The sequence below is a fragment of the Spinacia oleracea genome, chromosome 3 (assembly GCF_020520425.1).
Source record: "Spinacia oleracea cultivar Varoflay chromosome 3, BTI_SOV_V1, whole genome shotgun sequence".
Lineage (NCBI taxonomy): Eukaryota > Viridiplantae > Streptophyta > Magnoliopsida > Caryophyllales > Amaranthaceae > Spinacia > Spinacia oleracea.
In genome coordinates this window covers 51687816-51702326 of record NC_079489.1, presented here as the reverse complement: position 1 = coordinate 51702326, position 14511 = coordinate 51687816, and positions in this window count along the sequence as shown.

Here is a 14511-nt window from a genome sequence, read left to right as displayed (position 1 = left end):
CAAGCCCTAACATAAAAAAATTGACTTTTTAGCTTTAAAACCATTAAAAACCAACTTTTTAAATCTTATAAAAAATCTGAAAATTTAAGTTGATTCCCATAATTTAAATTGTCATTAAATTATGTGAATCAATCGCTTAATCAATTGGAATCAAAACCCTAATAATTGACTTCAAAAATCAACACTTTATGAACTCATTAAATCTGAAAATAATAATTTCAATCATCAAAACCAATCTCTTTAATTAAAATACAACACTAACCCAATACGGTGTTCATAACCGTTCTATCAATTTAAATAACCCTAATATTTAAAATAATCACAACAAGCAAAACAATTTAAAACTGCAAATTAATGTTTTTGAAAATATAATTTGATTATCCCAATTCAACAACACACACACACACACAACACAATTACAATTAATTGTGTTGTGTGTGTGTGCGTCGAACAAACAACGCAACATCAACGACAACACACGCACTCACCGCAGCAGGCAGCACGCACGAGCACGCAGCAAAGGGCGAGAGGCGAGGGCGCTGCGCGCGCGACACATCAGCAAGCGAGCACGAGGCTCTGCGCTGCGGGGCGGGACGAAGGGCACGCGACACAGCACATCAGCAAGGGCGCTGCGCTGCGGGGCTGCGGGACGAGGCAACGACACGTGAGGCTGGGGGAGCACACACGGCACGGCAGCGTGCCTTGGCTTACAAGCAAATGGATCAGACGAGAGGAGAGGAGAGAGTGCCGCAAGGAGAGAGAAAGAGAGGAGAGAGAGAGGGAGTGCTGAAATTTTTGTGAGGGTTTAATGAGAGGGTCTATTTATTGTTTTTCTCTCCCATGTGGGCTAGGTTATGGTAGTTTGAGTTGGGCTTATTATCGGGCTCAATTAAGTTTACTCCTTGCAATCTTTGTTGGGTTTGATCATGACAAAAAGACTGGGCATTAATTAAATTAAATTCGTTTTCGAAATACGACCCAACAAATCCCGATTAAATAAATTCATTTAATCTATTTAATAAAAATACGGTTTTCGTAATTAATTAATAATTAAATTAATTAAAAATAAAATGCATTTAATTCCCATTAAATGGAATTAATTTATAAAAATACTTTATGAATACAACGAAATTCTTTATAAATATAATAAAATTCATTTATAATTATAGAAAAATACGAGGTATTACAGTGTACCCTCCTTAAAAGAAGTTTCGTCCCGAAACTTGAGAACGGAAATCACAACTTTAAAACTAGACTTGAGATTATTATGAGACTTTAGTGCGTTTTCTTTGTAAAAAGTTTTAGTTGCTGTACTCTTTAAGTAATTCAACATGACAATAAACAGTGAAACTTCACTGGAATCAACGATTCAAGCATATCTTAAAGGATAATTCAGGTAAATAAGGTAAAAAGCGCGATATTCTACCGCACTCTACCCCCTTAAAGAAAACGAGTTACGGCCCCGTAACTCAACTAACCTCGGGAAAAATCTCGGGATATTTCTTTCCCATTTCTTCCTCAGCTTCCTAGGTAGCTTCATCATATTCTTGGTTAGACCACAACACTTTAACAATCTTAGCATCCTTAGTCCGTGTATTACGCACTTTACTATCAAGGATTTTGACAGGTCTTTCCTTAAATGTCAAACTTTGGTCTAACTCTATGGTCTCCGGTTGCAGTAGATGAGACTTGTCCGGGACATACTTTCTCAACTGAGATACATGAAACACATTGTGCACTCTATGCAAGTCCATGGGCAAGGCTAATCTATACGCTACCTTCCCTATCCGTTCTAGGATCTCATATGGGCCTATATGCTTTGGGCTAAGCTTTCCTTTCTTCCCAAATCTCAGCACACCTTTCATTGGTGAAACCTTAAGCAACACTTTGTCACCTATTTGGAACTCTTCATCCCTACGCTTTAAGTCTACATAGCTCTTTTGGCGATCTTGCGCGGCTTGGATTTTGGATTGAATAGTCCTAACCTGATTCATAGTGCCTCTATCATTTGCGGACCTAGTACGACGGTTTCACTAATGTCACTCTAACATAGTGGACTTCTGCATTTTCGTCCATACAGGGCTTTGAATGGTGCCATTCCAATACTGGCATGATAGCTATTGTTGTATGAAAACTCAATTAGATCTAGGCTATCTTCCCATCCACCTTGGAAATCAATCACACAAGCTCTTTGCATATCCTCTAAGGTTTGAATAGTTCTTTCGGTATGTCCATCTGTGGCTAGGTGGAACGCTGTACTCATTTTCAATGTGGTACCAAAGTTCTTTTGCACACTTTTCCCGAAATTCGAAAGGAACCTAGAATCTCTATCTGATACGATACCCTTAGGAACTCCATGTAATCTCACTACATGTTTGATGTAAGCTTTGGCAAGTTGTTCCATTTTCCAGGTTTCTTTCATTGGTATGAACACTGCTGACTTGGTCAACCTATCCACCACTACCCAAATGGTGTCATTTCCACTTTTCGACTTGGGTAAACAAGTGACAAAGTCCATTGAGATACAGTCCCACTTCCAACTCGGAATCTCTAAAGGTTGGACCTTTCCCCGAGGTCTCCTATGCCCAACCTTAACTTTCTGACAAGTCAGACATCTTGCCACGAATTCAGCCACTTAATATGTTATTCTAATAACCTAAGACACATGTTTTTCCCATACAACCCTAATTTGATTCTAACCTAAGGATAGAGAAACCCTAATTCTCTATGTGCCTCTGTTAGAAGTGTTCTTCCTATAAAAGCAAACAATCTTAAGTGACTTCTAAGCCATCGATCTCAAGATGGATCTGAAGGTGTCGATGAACCAAGTAGAGGAACGACATCTGGAGTTCTTGTTCGTGTTCGTGATTCGTTAAACTAGGAAAAACACTATACAAACGTAAGTATTGCTTAATCTGTACTTTATCCATGCTTCCTGGCTTTGGGTTTATTCCGCTATCATGTTATGTATTTAACTGTAAACCCCTACAGTGGTATCATGATGAACATGTATTCAAAGTACTTATTAGCATGTTTTATATGTTTTTTATTATTGTTGAATTTTTCTGAAGTTTTTCGTGAGTTTTCGAATTGTTTCTGGATTATTGGATAAGTCGTAGAAAGTAATTCTGAATTCGTTAAATGTCGGAATTCCGATTTTTCTAACCCTAATCTGAATGAAAACGGTGTTTTAAGATCAACTCATGCAAACAGAATCTCAAAAACAGGCCCCGGAGTTCGAGTTTTTGGGCGTTTTTGTTAATTAATGAATTAAATCGTTAAATTTGGAAAAAATTTCAATTAATTGCTCGACCTAATGAACTCGGAATTAATTGAAATGTTTCCCTACTGTTCATGGGTATATTATGGACTTATGGTAATTTTTTCGTCCTTGAATATTAAGTATGAACCCTAATTTTATGTTTTCCTAATTGAATGAATTTTAGGTCAAAAATTAATTTTATTAATTGGTTAGATCTAAAAATTTATTTAGGTGAGAAGGGGAATATGATTTCATGTTTAAATGGCATATTCAAAAATTCATGGATTAAAATTTTGATTGGATTCGTTAATTTTAATCGATCACCTAAACCAAATTTGATAAAAATCTAGTTGTTAAATGTTTAGAACGATTTAAAGTTTTGGATTGAATTATCAAAATCATTCAAATTTTTTTTGATGTTCATCGTACTATAAGTTTGAATATATGTTAGCCAAGATTTATAAATTTCACGAATTAGAGTGTTTGAAATTTAATAAAATCACTCAAAACGTTATTTTTCGTAATTAAAACGATTAATTTTGTTAATATTATGAAAAATAATTTTTCTTCCAATTTCGTTTCGGATATTCAAAATTGATTTTTTTTTAATAAAGATTGGATAGCAAGCCACTTGCATGAAACAAGGGTTGCTGCCCGTGTGCGAGACGAAAGGGAAGCACGCACAGCAAGGCAACATGGGCTTTGGCCTTGTGTGCGCAGCGTGCTATGTGCGACAAGGAAGTGGGTGCGCGCAGAGCTGAGCGAAGCCCTCGGGCGAGCTCGTGGCACGCCACACTCCAAGGCCAGCAGCGGTGGGCCAAGGCACTGCACAACGACGAAGGCAAGCAGGCAGCGGGCATGGGCGAGCAAGCATATGGGCTGCTGCGATGCTTTGTGTAATACCTCGTATTTTTATAATGTGTTCCACATATCTCAATTAAGGAAATATATCCCGGATAAATCGCATGTGTTGCAACCGGAGACCATAGAATTAGACCAAACTCTAACCTTTGAGGAAAGACCTGTCAAAATCCTTGATTGCAAAGTGCGTAGTACGCGTACTAAAGATGTGAACATTGTCAAAGTGTTGTGGTCTAATCAAGAATCTGAGGAAGCTACTTGGGAAGCAGAGGACGAAATGAGAAAGAAATATCCCGAGCTTTTTCCCGAGGTTAGTTGAGTTACGGGGTCGTAACTCGTATCTTTTAAGGGGGGTAGAGTGCGGTAGAATTTCGCGCTTTTTACCTTGTTTTCCCATATTTTATGCTCAATTTAGTGCTTTCTATTGAATTTGCACTTATTATTGTCAAGTTTGATCACGTAAAGAGTACAACAACTTAAAATTTTTGCAAATAAACGCATTGAAAGTCTCAGAAAGTCTCAAGTTTTGAGTTGAATTTTGATTTCCGAACCCAAGTTTTGGGACGAAACTTATTTTTAAGGAGGGTAGACTGTAATACCTCGTATTTTTATAATATTTATAAGTATATTTTATTATATTTATAAAGCATTTTACGATTTATTAGCATTTAAATAATATTTAAATGTATTTTATTTAATGTATTTTAATTAATTAGAATATTTATTATTTTAATTAATTACGAAACGAATTTAATTCTTGAGTCGGGAAATTAAATGGGTTGCAAATGATTTTTAAGGCTTCGGGTTTTAAATAAAAAGTCCAATTCGTTTTATTAAACGAGCCCAATCAAAAGAATTTAATTCCAAGCTCTTGGCTAGCCCAATCATTTAATTGCTAAGCCCAAACCTAATTCCCAAAGCCTAGCCCATTAAAAATAAGGAGCCTATAAATAGGACTCCTCATCATTAATTGAACCCCTAAAATCTCATAAACCCTCTCTTTTGCTTTGCTTGCCCATCACTCCAACTCCCTCTCATCTCTCTCGTCCGCACGCCCGCACGCACGCAGCCTCGTGCTCGTGCCTTCGTGCTACTGTGCCCTCGTGCTGCTCGGCCTCACGCCCCAGCGCGCACTGCCCCTGTGCCCTCGCGTGTTGTCGCGCCCAAGCGCCCAACACTCCCTCTCTTCCTCTCTCGTTCCGCGCCCAGCAGTGCTGCACGCTGCTGTGTGCCTTTCCCTCCTCGCACGCCCACACTCTCGCTCACTCGCTCTCTCTCTCGCGCACAGCGCCCAGCCCGCGCGCGGCCTTGCTGCGTCCCCCTTCGTCTCTGCGCACACAAGCACACGAGTTGAGCGTTGTGTGTGTGTGTGTTCGTTCTTGTTCAATCTTTCGCCCAATCATTCTAATTCGTGGTTGTTCCGTGCTATAGGCCGGATTGGTATAATTCTCTTCTTCCTTACCTATTCTATTTAAATTCCGTATTTTAAATTATAATATTAATATTTTTTTGAGTAATTAAAATGCTGAGAACCGGTTATGAATACCGTGTTTTGAAGATTTGCGTGTTGTGATTCATTAGGTTTGTTTTAATTGTTAAAGGATGAATTTTCAGATTTGTTTATTGAATAAAGCATTGATTTTTATGATAATAAACTAGTTTTATTGGGATTTTCAAGTTAGGGTTTTAACCTAGACCTAATGAGTCAATTGATTATCATAATTAGGTGATGATTTTAATTATGATAATCAATTATATTTTCAGATTTGAATAAAGGCTTAAAGTGTTGATTTTTATTGATTTTAAAGGCGGAAAAAGTATGTTTTGTACTAGGGATTGATTTTGCAAATTGAGACGATTATATTATTGAAAAACGATTGAATTCTAAAGTTTAAATGAGGTTTTAAATTTTATAAAGTTTCTGGAAATTTAATGAACATGGAAATAATTTAAGTTTCATTATTTTGATGATAGGAGGTGATTTCTAGTTGAGTGCTCGTTATTGCAAAGTGGCCCCTATGCTTAGGTATTCAAGGTACGTACAAGTCTAGGGCGACCACACCTTTTGTCAATAACATTACATGATTGTTGATGATGTAAATTATATTATGTGGAATCATGTTTATTTTGGTGAACGAGCATGTAATTTATGATGTTGGATTTATTGGATTAATTGTTGAACAAGCATGTTGAAATTATTATGAGTATGGATTTCATTGTCAATCATGTTGTTCAATCTTTATGCATGTATGGTTTGTTTCACATGAAAGGGATGGATTATTTATTTGTATGCTATGGTACGGATGTCTAGCATACTTTGAGCCAATTATTCGTACATCGTTGTACTATTTATTTTACCACATGTGAAGGGTTATGTAATACCTCGTATTTTTCTATAATTATAAATATATTTTATTATATTTATAAAGCATTTCGTTGTATTTTTATAAACTAATTTTATTTAATGAGAATTAAATGCACTTTTATTATTAATTAATTTAAATATTAATTATTTCAAAAACCGTATTTTTATTAAATAAATTCAAGGAATTTATTTTATCGGGAATTGTTGGGTCGTATTTCAAAAACGAATTTAATAAACTCAAAGCCCGGTCGTTTTGTTTTAATTAAACCCAACAAAGCTTGCAAGGAAATTAATGAACTAAGCCCGAAAGCAAGCCCAACTCAAATTACCCTAACCTAGCCCACAAGGGAGAGAAAAACTATAAATAGACCCTCTCATTAAACCCTCACAAGAATTTTGCAGCACTCCCTCTCTCTCCTCACTTTCTCTCTCCTTGCAGCACACCCACACACCCCTCCCGTCCGACCCTTTCTTGCAGCCCAAGGCACGAGCATTGCTCGAGTGCCTTGCCTCGCCCCGCAGCCCCGCAACTCCCATGTTGCTGCTGCCTTGTGCGCCCAGCACTCGCGTGCTCCCTCTCTTGCCCAGCGCGCCTCGCGTCTCCTCGCAGCCCGCAGCCCAGCCTCGTGCTGTTGCTGCTGCTGTTGTTGCCCTCGCCGAGCATTTGAATTATGATTTTCAGATTTAATATGTTTATAAAGTGTTGATTTTTAAAGTCAAAACATGTTTTCGGATTAAACTATTGCTAGGGTTTTGGTTTCAAATTGATTGAGTAATTGATTTACATAATTTAATGACAATTTAAATTATGGAAATCAATCAAAATTTTCAGAATGTTTATTAGCTTTAAAAGGATGGTTTTTAAGAGTTTTAAAGCTAAAAAGTCAATGTTTTTATGCTAGGACATGAGTTGACTATTTGAGACTATTAAATTACCAATTAATGAATGAATTTTAATTAAACTAAAGGTTTTAGTTTCTTAAATAGTTGCTGGAAATTTAGTAAACATGGATAATAATTTAGTTCTCTTATTTGTTTTATAGGAGTTGATTTCTAGTGAGTCGTGATTCGCACAGTGGCCCCCGTACTTAGGTATTCCAGGTACGTACAAGACTAGGGTGACCACCCATCCCTTGAGGACTTTGTGAAGTGTTTTGAATGCGAATCATGTGCACTTATATGTTGGAAATTCATGTTTGATGATTGGGAATGAATATGTTATTATGAATTCATGTTTAATGTTGAGATCAAGCATGTTATTATTATTGTTGAATCTATGTGAACGAGCATGTTATGAGTTGAATTGTGCTTTATAGATTCTATTGAACTATCATGTTATGGACTTTTGTAATCGTTGAATTATGTCAAGCATGTTGTTCAAGTTGGTTTGCATGTATGAGTAGTGCGCATGCAAGTTGTTATTATTATTATGTTATAGTACAGGATGTCTAGCATAATTATTGAGCCAGTCGAATATTGCCAGGGAGCAATATATATTCTACCAAGGGGTAGAATATGTTAGGGAGTCTATGTGAATTGAATTAAGGACAATTCGTGCTAATGGCACACCCCGCTTGTTAATAGGCAATGTCGGGTTATCTCAAACAGTGCTTTTGAGAAGGAACAATGGGAGTAATTTCACTTGAGTCTTGTTTGATCACAAGTCTTAAAGAAGTTAAATATTAAAGAGTCATTGTTGAATTGTTTAATTTTTTAATTGTTTAATTGTTCAATTGTGTGTATGTTGTGTCTTGAGTCACCTTGAACATAACATACTAATTAACGTAAAGTGTAACCCAAAGAGCTTCAAAACTCTTGGAACGTATATACCTTGAGTATGAACAATGGGGGGAGTCTTGCCGGAAAACTTGTACTCCTAGAATGATATAAGACGTTGTTTCATTCTCTTTTATGCCGTTGTGCATTGGAATACCTGTTGGTATGGCCCGACTGTCGGTAGTAGCCTGACTTATTTTTGGTGTATGGTTGGCTCCCATCACCATTTTCTCTCCTTTTGAGGATACTTTACTTTACCCGTTCGAAGCTACTTTTTATTAAACTGTGAGTCAAGAGTCGTGTCTCGTGTCGAGTCTTGTCTCCATGTTTACTTGTTTATTTTATGGCTTTTGCATGTGGATTATTTAATTGTCGAGTGAAGCATGTTAGGATAGAACGTTATTCTGGCTTGTTCATACTCAGCTTTTGCTGACTTTGTGCTTCATGTCTTCTGGTCATGGACTTTGCCTTAATGACCCTATGATGATCCATCAATTGCATTTGTGTTGTTTGGGAGTAGATTTTCAATAAAGCAGGTTTGTAGAGATAACTTGCGGGAGAAGTTATCATGGGATTCGAGTTGAGAGTTTATTCTTCCGTATTTATAAACTCTATTTATTTTTATCTATAGTCATGACTAATACTACTACTACTATTTTCTGTTAATGGATTTCAAATGGTTTGTTTTAGTTTGGGCCTCAACGGTTCCAACTTGTTTTAATTACCATTAACTATTTATTTAATATGTTTTGAAAGTTAGTTAATTCTGCTGCGTAATTCTGGTAAATAGCCTAGCCGTTATCACAGTGGCGGTAATATCTTGGTAATTCCTGTGTTTTAAGTTGGAAAATATTTTATAAAAAGCAAGGAATTATTAGGGTGTTACAAAGTGGTATCAGAGCTTAGTTTCATTCCTTCTTTGTAATAAGCAATACTACAAAGTGGTAATCGGAGACTAATGCGGAGATTAGGATTTTTGAAAATCGTTTTCCTAAAGTCAAAATGCTATTTTGAGTACTCAATATTTCGAAAGGTAAAAAACTAATTATTTTAAGTATTTGAAATTACTCGATTTTATTTTAAATGGTTCGAATTTACTAAATTCGAATAAATTTCGAATTATATTTTCGAAATTCCGAAATTTTTTTTTTCTCTCTCTTTCGGAATTTCCGGATTTTTTTCAAAAAAAATACATGTTTATTTTCGGATTTTTCCGAATTTTCGAAAAAAAAAATAGTAAATTTTTCGTAAATTCCGAATTAATTATTTAATTATTTATTTAATTCTTTTAAAGTATTTTTGAAAATAATCGAATTAATTAAATTATTCGATTAATTATTTTAAATTTTCGATTTTAATTTCTAATAATTTCGCGTATATTTGAAGTTATTTATTTAAATTAATTTCGAAAATTTTTAAATTCTTTTCTAAGTGAGGAATGGGTAGAATAAGAAGGGTTAATTAGTCAAAGTATGTGTTGTCTAAGTATGCCTTTCTAACCAAGTGTTTATGTGTTTATGCCTTGATGTTATGATTCTTTTAATTAAAGTTTGATCATGTTTTGGTTGCTTTATGTGATTAATTGCATCACGAATCATGATTAAGCATGTACTTGTGCATTGAAAATTGTATGGCTCAACGAACTTACTATGTTTTGGAACACTTTTAGTAAGACTCTGTAGTTGTTAACTTTCAGGATTAAGATGTTGATTTTAAAGTACCCAAATCTAGGAAACCTAGAGAAGCTAGACTGTGAGACCCCACACATTTATGTCAAGAATATTGAGTTTGCCTGCAATTACTTTGCTTCAGTGCAGAACCTACCTGAGTTGAGAAAGAAAGATGTTATGGCAGAGATGGTTATTCATTGCTTACCTTCCAAGAACCCATACATAGAGCTTAAGAACCGATTTCGGGATATGCATATGGAAAATGGTATTCCTAATTACTACAAGTATGGTACTCCAGATGGTAGATGGAGATATAATTTGGAGATTATGACTACAATTATAGAACTTGCGGAAGAATGCTTTGATGATGATAATGAAGAAAATAATGCCCTTGGTCCAAGTATGCATTCAATGATAAGTCTAATATATGCGGTTCAGTATTAATTAACAAGTTAATAATTCAGTGAGATCAAGTGAGCTGAATGCCTAGCTAGAGGCCGCTTCAGTTCAAGTGGAATTAATGATATTAATCCACAGCTTACTCTTGACTGAACCCGTAGGGTCACACAAATAGTACGTAAACGGATCAAGTATTTAATGGCATTAAATACTCCATCTATGGATATTCGGAATCGACGGATCTTGGTTTCAGTGGGAGCTGAGATCGTCACAGGCAAGAAATGAATACTCCGGAAACGATGATATTGCCGGAAACGGAAATATGGATCGTATCGGAAATATAAATATTATCCAAGTCGTAGATGTTGCCGGAAACGGAAACATGGTACGTATCGGGAAATATTATCGGAAATAGAAATATTGCCGGAATCGGAAATATTGCCGGAAACGGAAATATTGTCTGAATCGGAAATATTATCGGAATCGGAAAATAATTCCGGAAACGGAAATATTAAATATTTGTTCGAAACGGAAATTAATTCCGGAATCGGAAATGTTAAATATTGTTCGTATCGGAAATGAATTCCGGAATCGGAAAATTAATCGGAAGCGCGTCGTACGAATTAGCATCGGACGAACTTGCTAGACGAAGGCCCAGCACGTCCAGCAAGGGAAACGCGCGCCACAACACGCCAGCCCAAGGCTGCGCCAGGCCCACCGCAAGGCAGGCCCAGCGCGCGCCCAAGGCTGCGGCAGTCGTGGGCTGCGATGCTCGGGCTGTGCGCGCGCGCGCATGGCGCCCCTCGTGGGCTGCTGTGCGTGCGTGGGTGTTTGTGTTCACATACGAAACCTAAAACGTACAGGATTCGTTTAATGATTAAATTCCTAATTCTATTTGATAAATTAATTAAATAAGAGTTTCATTAGGATTCTAATTTAATTAATTCGTATCCTAATAGGATTCCAATTCTCTTTCCATACCCCTATAAATATGTGGCCTGGGTTCACAATTTATAACAAGTTTTTAAGTATTCAAAGTGAGTTTTTGAGAGAAAAATTCAGACACATTCCTTGCTCAAAAGTGCCGAAATTTTAAGTACCTTAAGGGCGATCCTAGTTGATCAAGCTTAAGGCGGATCCGGACGTGCTGTGGACTATCTACGGAGGGACGACACTTGGAGTCCTAAAGACTTGTTCTTGTTCGGTTCGGGCGCAGCTAGGGAAGGCACGCAACAAAGTGTATGCATCTAAACTATGCTAAATGATTATGTGTAAATAATATGCTTTCCTGGCTTTATGGTTTTTCCGCATGATTTATGAATTGTCATATGTATCATAACTTAACAGTGGTATCACGAGCCTCTTATTATTTTCATAATCTAAATTGCATGAACATGGTTAAATATTACAAATTTGCAAGAATTAAAAGGGGTGATTAATTTTCGTAATTGTTAATTAATTGCGAATTGCGTTTATTTAATTATACGTACGCAGTTTTTCGGCAGTTTCTTCGTTACTCATCCAAATCGAGTGATTTTTGTGTCAATTCCGCATGTAAAAGGCATTCTAAAATTTTGACAAAAGTAGTTTTTTTCTGCCGAACCCAGAATTCTCAAATTCGAAGCCTAACTATGACTTTTCGAAGGTTTTAGTTTTTCGAATGCAAAATTTCGTAAATTTAAGATGTTAAATTAAATATTTGCGATTCTTGTTGATAAATCTTGAATTTTTGATTGACCTACTGTATATGTTTAACAAGTTTGAATGCCTAGCCTTGTTAATTATGCAATCTAATTTGTAATTATGATTAATTTGTTGAAAATTAGAATAATTTAGAATTAATTTGATTTTCATAATTAATTATAATTTAATTAGATACCTATGATTAAAAACCACCATAAAAATTGTAAATTTATGATAAATTTTAAATTTTTATGGCCTAGACTTGAATCCATGTTAATCGGAAATCAATTGAATAATAAATTTTCGATTTTTTCGCCCTAAAATTATGAAATTAATATTAATTTATTAATTTGTCATTAATTTTAAATATAAATTTTTTAAATTTTATGCGATTCGTTCATATAACTTGCACGCACAAAGCAATGGACGCTACGTGTAACCCTTAAGGGGTGTTGTATAGTGCGGGCATGCGACGACGAGCAAGGGAGCTCGTCGCCCATGCGGCACGAATGCAATGAGCAAGGGCATGGTGCACGAGCACAAGGCAGCAGCCCTGCCTTGTGTCGTGGGCTACGAGCAATGGACGAATGGGCATGGGCGAAGGCAAGGCACGGCAGTCGCGTGTGGGCAGCAAGCGAGCTGCGCCACAACGCGCACTGCCTCGCGCAAGCGCGCGCAGCCTCGCGCGCAGCGAGCGCAAGCTCGCGTGCCACGAGTGCTGCGCCCAGCGTCGATGCCTCGCGCAGCGAGCGCTGGAGAGCGCGCACAGCGAGCGCTGGCTCGCATCAAGCGAGCGCTGGCGAGCGCGCACAGCGAGCGCTGGCGAGCGCGCGCAGCAAGCGCTGGCTCGCATCAAGCGAGCGCTGGCGAGCGCGCACAGCAAGCGCTGGCGAGCGCGCACATCAAGCGCTGGCGAGCGCGCACAGCGAGCGATGGCTCGCGTGCATCGAGCACTGGCGCGCGCGCAGTGAGCACCAACTCGTGCGATGGCTTGCGAAGGGTAGAAGCAGCAGCTATGCGACGCAGCGCATGGGCTGCGCGCACATGGCCAGCGATGGCTGTGTGCGTGTAGCCATGGGCGTGCGATGCGTAGGGTGTTTGCGTTGCGATTAGATCGTTTTGAATGTTTAATTTGAAATTTTCAGTTTACGTAATTTTAATTAATTTTAAAATTAATAATTTAAATTATTTTCTTGGATTTTAATTTTGAATATTGTAATTATAATAAATTTTAGTTATTCTAATTATTTTACTAAAATTAAAATCATGAATTAATTTAAATACGACTGAAATTAAATTAAACTTTTTGGATTCAATTATAAATTTATATGAGCTTTAAATTTTAATTAAATTTGTATGTTTCCGGTTAGACTAGAAATACATTTTTATGTTTAAAATTAGTAAAGCATATGAATTTATTGGTTTGAGTGGGAGCCCTTTTTAGTCATAAACTCTTGATTAGGTCTACAAATCCTTAAGGTTAAAACAACTTGATTAGAATTAATAAGGACTGAATAATTGGTAGATTATTGGTGCCCTTGATTAATTGCTGCAAATGTTTACGTGATGCATAATGTGTTTTACTAACCAGCTATGTGGGCCATTCATGATAATGAATGGGTGAATGGTATATATTGTATATGTACTGTTTTGCAGGTTATGAAGTGACTAGTATGGCCCAAATAGGATAGAAAATATGGTCTGCGTACCATTAATTTGAATGTAATTGGTCTAAAGTACCAAAGTTGTTTTTCAATTCAAATATGGTCTGCGTACCATCAAATAGTTGTAATTAGTTTTAATTATAGCTTATCCTATTTGAAGAAAATGGTGCCTCCCACGGAGATTTTCAAGACGGACTTTGAAGTTAAAGCTTCAAGATGAAGTCGGGCCATACTAGATCACATTTATCTTATGCATGTTTTAAGTTATTTATTGCTTTTAAATATGTCTTAAAATGCATGAGATCAAAAGCTTGATTATGTTGCATGATTAAGGATTTTAGTTCACTTAAAATCTAACCAACATAGTAAGAGCCTTAAGTTCCAAACTTAAAAATTGAGTTAAAAGGTGCCATGCCAAAATATACACTTGCTTGGATATCCTTTACATCAATCTAGTAATAGTTTTCGCTCAGCGAGGTGTTACTTATTGGTCCTAAAGGGGCAAGGTACACAAATAATTGTGAGTACATGTTAGTTTTGGTGAAACTCAACGATATAAGTAAGGAGTCCTTTTATGTCGTGGCAAAATCGATAGGTTTACCTAATAAGTTCTTAGACGTACCTATCAACCAAGAATAGTTTCTAGACTATTAGCAAAAGGCTTTTGCTTACCTAAGATGTTTTAGGATTAAGTCGACAAACTGTGCTTAGTTCTTCAATGATTTTAGGATCTTGGAATCATTTTATTCACACCTGCCGGAACACATAACTTGAATAAAATGCTTAATAAACATTGAATTATGCATATATGCTAGAATTTAAGTTTATTAA